At 35.1% G+C, this 8,192-nt stretch overlaps 1 long non-coding RNA gene across 2 annotated transcripts in view; it reads left to right on the top strand.

Moving 5' to 3' along the window:
* The window catches only part of LOC115065083, a 9,133-nt gene extending 1,879 nt beyond the window's left edge, over positions 1-7,254 (top strand). The window contains exons 2-8 of one of the 2 annotated variants that reach the window (XR_003844885.1): positions 7-63; positions 2,064-2,183; positions 2,966-3,035; positions 4,484-4,716; positions 4,857-4,975; positions 6,432-6,498; positions 7,173-7,254. This is a non-coding gene — a long non-coding RNA (uncharacterized LOC115065083). Of the gene's footprint in view, positions 1-6; positions 64-2,063; positions 2,184-2,965; positions 3,036-4,483; positions 4,976-6,431; positions 6,499-7,172 lie in introns of both variants that reach the window. The other variant, XR_003844884.1, reaches the window with a different exon arrangement.
* The last annotated feature ends 938 nt before the right edge of the window (positions 7,255-8,192 follow it).

Genomic DNA, 8,192 nt, shown 5'->3' with positions numbered 1-8,192 from the left:
TTCTAGGATTGCATCTTTATTAAATCTAGTACATTTTGGAAATGAACAAACAGTCTGGAAACTGTAAGTTATGAGAGAGACAAGTATCTGCAATCTTTCAGATCAACTTTGACCTTATTCTTAGAAGTCATATGTCATTAGGATGTTACTGGACATCATAATTCCCACATTGTATTTTTCTCTTCAAATACTTTGATTTAATCTGTGAAGATATACATTTATAATACATATTGATCGTATCTGTTCACTACCATCCTTTAACTCTCCCTACTGCTTCTCACCATCCCCCTCCCCACCTCAGAGTTACTTATACTCAGCACACTCAGCAGACACGGGTCTCTTCATTCACTATAAAAGAAGATATTCATGGCCCCTGGTGGGCCAATAATCTTCCCAATTGGGTGAAAATTATATAAACCTATGTGTGTGAGTATCTATGTGTGAAAAACAATTATATATAATTTGGGATAATTATCAATTATGATTCCCTTGTCAGTTTTGACTAACCTTAGTGTTTCTATTTATTTTATAAAATTTGCTTCTGTAATGCTCATGGAATTGCTTTGCAGAAATGTCTATTTAGACTCTTACTTATATAGTGCTAATATTCCTCTTTTATATTTAGAATAGTAAAATATCTTATAGTTTTTTGTTAGTGGACTTACCCAATATGATCTAGAAACACATGATTCTACTGATTGTGTTTTTACTTTTATTAAGCTAGGTCAGGCCCTATTGTTATTTTTTTGTTTTGCTGTGTTTTGAATTATTTTAACTTCTCTTGGTATTTTTGTCTGATATTACGTGATGGTTGTTGTTTTATACATTATCACTGTTGGCTTTTATGTTTCATAACAGTAATTATATTGAGAAATTTGGGTAGCAGAGGGAATAACTTGAAGGGACATGTGGTGATTACCACATGGAGTATATGTGCATACTTCAGTCTCATATTCTGGTAAAAAAATCTTACCTTATTGGCAAACATTGATACTCAAAAATTCTATATTTGTGTCATCCTAAACTGTTAGGATTTATAATTCATTTTATAAAATGCTTATTTAGTATTAATTGCAATATTCTTTTCTTTCAGTAATTTTTGCTTCCATGTTACTAATAATTTGTTCATTAGTGCTATCAATTTGTACATTATTGCTCCATAGATATTGCTTTCTTATGAGTTTTTAATTTTCAGTATATATTGTTGCATGGGCAATTTTAGTCAGTTATGTTTGCTGTATTCGGATTTTCATATTGTATCAATTTGTACTGGTAGCTTCAAAAATTACTGTATCTACTGAAAATCTCAGAAGTTTTTGATAATCATTGATGTTAACTATAAATATTTTATGCTTGGGGATTGCTCCCTTTTATAGTGTTCCTCACAGAACTTGCAGATATATGATACTGGATCTCTAGCAGTTGTAGAAACAAACCAATCAACAAAGAAACAGGAAATGGTGGCATGCCATCCTAATCCCAGGATTGGTCTGCTAGTTTATTTAGTTGCTAGTCTCTAAGAGCAGCAACAAATGATATTTTTAAAGATAGGCAGAATTCAATTGATTAAAAACACTGAAGTTGACCATACATTCATACACATATGCACAGTTTGCAACATTCTCACACACTGTGATCATATTCACAAGTGCTAATTTAGTGTTCATTTTGGTATTTGTTTTCATTTTACTAATATATGCTTAGCCATATGTCATATTCAGATATCTTTATTGAAACTAATTTGTCATAAGTTTTGAAACAGGGCCCAAAGTTCAAGTTCTCCATCTTTGCTTTTCTTTATCTGAACACTGTGTCAAAGTTAGTTGTTTTACTAATGTTTCTCATAAAATTTAGATTAGTTTGATCATATAAAAAAGTAATATACCTTTGCGTTAGTTGGGGATACTCTTAGTCTATAATAGCTTTGATAATTATGGAATTCTTAAAGTCAATGAATTGGACATTAAAAATACATGGGTGTTATTAATAGTCTGAAATACATGTTTGAAACTTGAAGTATTCTCATATTTACTTATCCCTGTTTTTATCATTATTTATGTCAGGTATTTCTGATATGGAGTATCATTGTACTTCATGGTGAGGTTGCAAACTCAAGCACTAATGCCAGGCTTCCTGTCAGCATCCTGAGACGATCACATTGGAGACTGTTACTCTGAGCTATGGTATTATAGTCATTTGTTTTCCAACATTTATTTTTGATTTTCAATTATTTATGTAACTAATTAGATGGAAGTTTCTATTTCATTATGCTATACAATTTTCATCCACTATGTTGATCTGGAAACAACAAAATTCATTTATGGTTCCAAGTATCAGAGGAGAGTTGGTCACAAAGCCAGGGCGAGACTCTGAACTTTCTGAATATAAGAATCCTCACATTTTGTTATGACAGAAAACAAGGTGAACTGTGTGATCACCATTCCTGAGATTGCACAAAACAGATTGGACAAAGCAGCATTAGGCAAAATTAAATTTTTAGTGTTGTTTCATATTTCCATTGTAGTTGAAAATTTGTTTACTTTTGTCAGGTTCCACTCCTGGAAGTGTATTCTGAAAATAACTGTTTTTTGATTATTTCATGAATAGAATCATACTTATTTATGCATATTAAATATTTATTCATTTACTAATTATCTATTTTATATTTTGATTATTTTTCTCTTTCATTGCCATCCAGATTCTTCCTATTTCCCTACCCAACTAATTTATTGTTATCTCTATTTAATTGTTAAGAAAAAAAGAATATGAAAAGAAACAGAAAATCAAACAAACCAAATTTTAAAAAAGCCCACCACTACACAGTGCACAACCTAATAGCAAACAAATAAAACATGAATTTCATTATGTTTTGGCCTACAATTCCTGGGAATGAAATCAGCCCTAGATTGTGGTTGATATTCTCAATAATTCCATTGGGGAAACTTGATTCTCCCTTTCCTTACAGGTATAAACTACAAATACATTCCTGATGAGGAGTAGGACTTGTGTTCACATCCATAATCAATGCCGCAGTTGTAAGTGGTGTGAAATATTGAACGTCTTGTCTGTGCCTATTGCTCTAGAAGCTTTATATAATATGTACACATATGATAATAATTATGAAGTACTCCCCATATTTAAAGAAGACAATTCCTTAGCTAGACCTGCCACCAAGTAAACCTCCAGTAGTGGGGATGAGTTAAATCTTGCTGGATTATTGGCCAAGGAATTACCATACACCCTAACCTCAAACATGAATTAGTACTACTAAACTATCATTTATACCTTTAATACCTACAGTAGAAAAAAACCTCTTCCTAAATATACCACTTATATAATCAAATATGGAGAAATGTAGCTTGTGCCCAAGAAGATATTTCATCCATATTAACTAGATTTCCTACTTCCAGGAGGTATTCTGCATGCATGTAAGTGATAGAAGATACCACAACCAGGGATATCATTAGCCAGAATACCCAAAAAAGGGGAGATAGAATGTGTAAGGGATCCTCTCCAGTAGACAGACATGGCCCTTGTTTGAAGGATAAGGCCACCCACCCATCTCAAAAAAATTAACCTGATGTTTTCCTGTCTAAAAGAAATGGGGGAACAAAATGGAGCAGAGAAAGAAGAAAAGACCATCCGCAGACTACCCCACCTAGGGATCCATCCCATCTGCAGACACCCAACTCCAACACTATTGATAATGCTAAGAAGTGCTTGCTAACAGGAGCCTGTAATGGCTGTCCTCTCAGAGGTTCTGCCAGCACCTGACTAATATAGATGCAGATACAGCCAACCATTGAACTGAACCTAGGGACCGTAATGAAAGAGCTAGAGGAAGGGTTGAAGGAGTTGAAAGGGACTGCAACCTCGTATAAAGAACAGTACCAACTAACTGGACCACCCAGAGCTCCCAGAGACTAAACCACCAACCAAATAGTATACATGGATGGATTCATGGCTGCCGATAAATGTATAGCAGAGGATGACATTATCTGGCATCAATAGGAAGGGGAAGTGCTTAGTCTTGTGGAAGCTTGATGCCCCAGCATAGGGGAATGCTAGGGTGGTGAGGCTGGAGTGGGTGAGTGTGTAGAGGAGCACTCACATAAAGGCAAAGGGGAGGGGAATGGAATGAGGGGTTTGCAGAAAGGAGGATATCATTTGAAATGTAAATGAATAAAATGATTAATAACAAATAGAAGCATTCATACCACACAACTATTTTCCACTCTCTGACTTAGGCTTGATTGTGGTTTTAATTATTTTAAACCCCATCTTGTAATTTATTATGACAGATGATGGATGATATTTATCTATAGTGTAGTGTGCTTGTTTTTGCTACTGGATCATTTTATTCCTGATTGTCTGTCCATTGAAAGGGTAGTTCTCTCACCAGTGTTTATTTAATCATCAGGTTATCATGTGCCTCTTATAGACCCTGTGTTCTATTCATTCTCCTTCTGTTTTCTTTTCCTAGGTGATCCATGGCAAGGGGAGAACATTCAGGACAACTCAATCAGCTGAAAACAGACACTCAAAAATACACAATACTGGAAGACTTTTTTTTCCTTATTATCTTAGGTCATGGAGGGAATATCACTTAACTAGTATGGCACAGTTAAGATGACAGAGCTTACCCAAGAAGTTTATTCACTTGCTGGGATACCAAAGCTTTACTGTCCACAGCATTCTTAGATACTCCCTTTCAATGTGAGTTTAGAAGAGGCAAAACAGTCTATAGGTGTTCATACTGTAATTAAGAATTATACAGAAAGTACTTATGCATAAGAAGTGTGGCTAGAGGGGCTTAATTCTGCAACTCATGTGTTATCTTTGACTTTTTTTTAAAGGAATTGTTCACTAGCGAGTAGCTGTAAGGAATAGAAAATTTGATGAACCACATTGAAGAAGGTCTAGGAAGCAGAGATGACATCAAATGGGAGTATGGTGTAATCATTTTCAATAAAGGGTAAGTTTATATTCAAATGTGGAATGTGGGAACAGCATCGGATTGTGATCTTTGGTGATAACATAATTTATAATTATAACATTCCACCATTAATTGAAGTATCTAACCTGAGGATATTAGTCGAATTATGTTATATTATTGATATTTCACTGGGGCATGTTTAATCAATATAGAATACAATGCAACTTATAGGACTTCATGTCCTTACCTAAGAAATGCTCTCTCTTAGACAGAAATACATACATATATTCACAAAATAAGATAATTCATGATTATGCCAATGACACATTTTTGGCAGTATAGTCTTTCCCCACAAAACTACTGAGTTTGTGGTTTGTATCCAACTAAAGTAAGTTTGTAGGATCTATGTACAGTTATTTTAGTCAATGCTAACAACATGTCAACAGACCTGTACTGTCTGTCTCTTACTAAATCCTAGCTATAATATTCTTGCAATGTTATTATTATTATTATTATTATTATTATTATTATTATTATTATTATTTAATCTTTTTTTACAGTACAATTGTTATCCCCCTCTCAGTCTTCCCTCTGACTGTTCCTCATTCCATTCTTCCTTTCCCATCTCCAAGAGGATGTCCCCAACCCCCTCATCCCCACCCCACCACACCACCCCACTATCTGGGACCTCAAGCCTCTCAAGGGTTAGGTGTACCTTCTTTCACTGAGGCCAGATCAGGCATACTCTGTTGTATATGTGCTGGAGGCCTCAGACCTGCTCATTTATGCAGCCTGGTTGGTGGCTCAGTTTCTGAGCAGGGTTCAAGGTTAGTTGAGATTGATGGTCTTCCTATGGAGTAACCTTCTTCCTCAGCTTCTTCCAGCTTTTCCCTAATTCAAATCCAGGGGTCCTTGGCTTGTGTTCATTAATTGGGTGTAAGTAACTGCACCTGACTTTTTCAGCTTCTTGTTGGGCCTCTTGGAGGGCAGCCATGCTAGGATCCTCTCTGTAAGAACACCATAGCATCAGTAATATTGTCAGGCCTTGGACTAGTTAACAAGATTTTAGTATAAGACATGGATTGTTTTCATGTTGAGATCTTAAGTTCAATTAGAGAGGTCTTAATTACTGCCAAAGTATGTGTGCTCTAAATGCACCCTTAGTTTTAGTGTGTGTGTGTGTGTGTGTGTGTGTGTGTGTTTGTGTGTGTGTGTCTGTGTTTGTGTCCCATGCTAGTGAATGTTATGGTTCATATGTGTCACAATTGAACAGGGCAGTTTATTGCTTCCTTCCTGTGAAACGTTGTCTGTCATTTTCTGGTATTATGAAACCTAGTCCTCAGGGAGAAGCACTCAGGTCAATTTCAGATTAGGTACCTTTAGGCACTGTGTCTGAAGTGTGTGTTGTCTTTATCAATAGCAACTTACTTACCACCTTTTGGGACCAATCATAGGCAGTAGAAATAACTTGTGTGTTTGGGCATCTTTCAAACAGATCTCAATAGTAACTCAACACAGGACTTCTTACACCTATTTTGGGAGTTTTGCTCGGTGGAGGTAAGGTATATATCTATCTGAAGGTGAGTTAAGTATACATTTAGTATACATGTATGTCATTCTAGTAGTTATAATGCTGTAATATTTTTTAGTTTAGAAGTCCTGCTTACCTTAATTCAAACATTATTAATTTCCTTATCTAATCATATTGACAAACCCTACACAATGCAAAAGGTCATTCTTGGTGAACTCTAGAACTTGTTCAGACAAATAATTAATTTAAGAATGAATGAAAGTGGGAGATTATTGAAAAACTGTACAAATGTAGGTAAGAAATTTGATAAGGTTTGGTTACTGTGTGCGGAGGGCTATATGGAAGAGCCATTAGTGCTGATCTTGTTCTACTACATGTGTGTGTATTTACCAGTACAGTCTCTGTCCAGTTTCCTGAGATTTCAGTAGTCCTGTATCTAAACAAAACAAAACAAAACAAAACAAAAAAACTAAAAATAACACTAGAGGAGTATCTCAGAAGAAATAGCAGAACTAGCAGGGAGGAAAATTTGATATTTACATGTAGTAAGTAGCATCAAGGTTTTGTTGAATTATATGTACTGGGTTATTAAGTTTAAGATGTAGGACTGGGAATATGTCACAGCCAACAATATACTTGCCTTTGGGTTTTGATCACCCACAGTTTATTACTAATTTACTTATTCCTTTTGCTGATTTTCTCTAGAGTCAGTTAAAGCCAACACCTTGAAATATCCAGGAAGGAGGCATAAGAGTTGGAGCAGGCTCCAACTGAAAACTCTCCCAGGTTACAGTAAGCTTTGTATTTCCATTTCTGTTTGAAAGCTCTCTCTTCTGATTGGCCCTTAATTCATTTTTATTTGAATGCACACAGTCATAAAGTATACATATAAAAAAAATGAAACAGATGTGTATAAAAGCCATCCTGAAGCTTCAGGGTTAGAGATAGAGGGGCCTTAGTATTGCTAGCCAGCTAGCCTACATTCTTATCATGAAATCCTCCTAGTACTAAATGTTATATCAATGTAGAAGTAGTAGACCTTTACACTGAAACAGGATTTGCTGGACAGGACTTCACATTTGAACACATAAACTCTTTACAGCCGAGACTACATGCTAAATTCTTATATCAGAAGTAGCCAACTAAATCCCAGCATAGTCAGGGACAGGATTCATGAAACCAAACCTATCTGAGAAGCTAGTGGTATTTGATTAAGTGCAGACAGAATGAGAACCAGTTTTCTTCAGAGATAATAGCCCTGAGAGGCTATTAATGTTTTAGCAGTTGGTCACATCTCTATGCAAACACAAATAGCACTGAATGGACAGAGTGTATAAGAAGTTGGGATGAAACATTAATTGATATTAGAGAGAAATTCAAGTCTACAGAATTGGGGGTTGGAATTTACTACATATAATATATATTCATTAACATGAACAGCTTTAAATGATGAATGATTTCTGAGAAACAGTTTAATGAGTGCACCTCTAGTTTTCATAGACGTGCAGACTATGTATTGTATAAAATGGAAAAAAATATGTTTATTGCCCATAAACAAATAGTGAATACATTTTGACTATATTTATTCTAAAATATATACCCTATTTGACTATAATACACTCCATGCTAATTAATTGTATTGCTTACCATCGCTAGGACCAACCATTTCTTTATATAACCTAAGCAGTTTTTCTATAGTGGGACATCATAGTCACAAAGACATGA

The sequence above is a fragment of the Mus pahari genome, chromosome 1 (assembly GCF_900095145.1).
Source record: "Mus pahari chromosome 1, PAHARI_EIJ_v1.1, whole genome shotgun sequence".
Lineage (NCBI taxonomy): Eukaryota > Metazoa > Chordata > Mammalia > Rodentia > Muridae > Mus > Mus pahari.
Note: the sequence above shows the minus strand (reverse complement) of the source record. Positions and strands in the feature narration are given on the sequence as shown.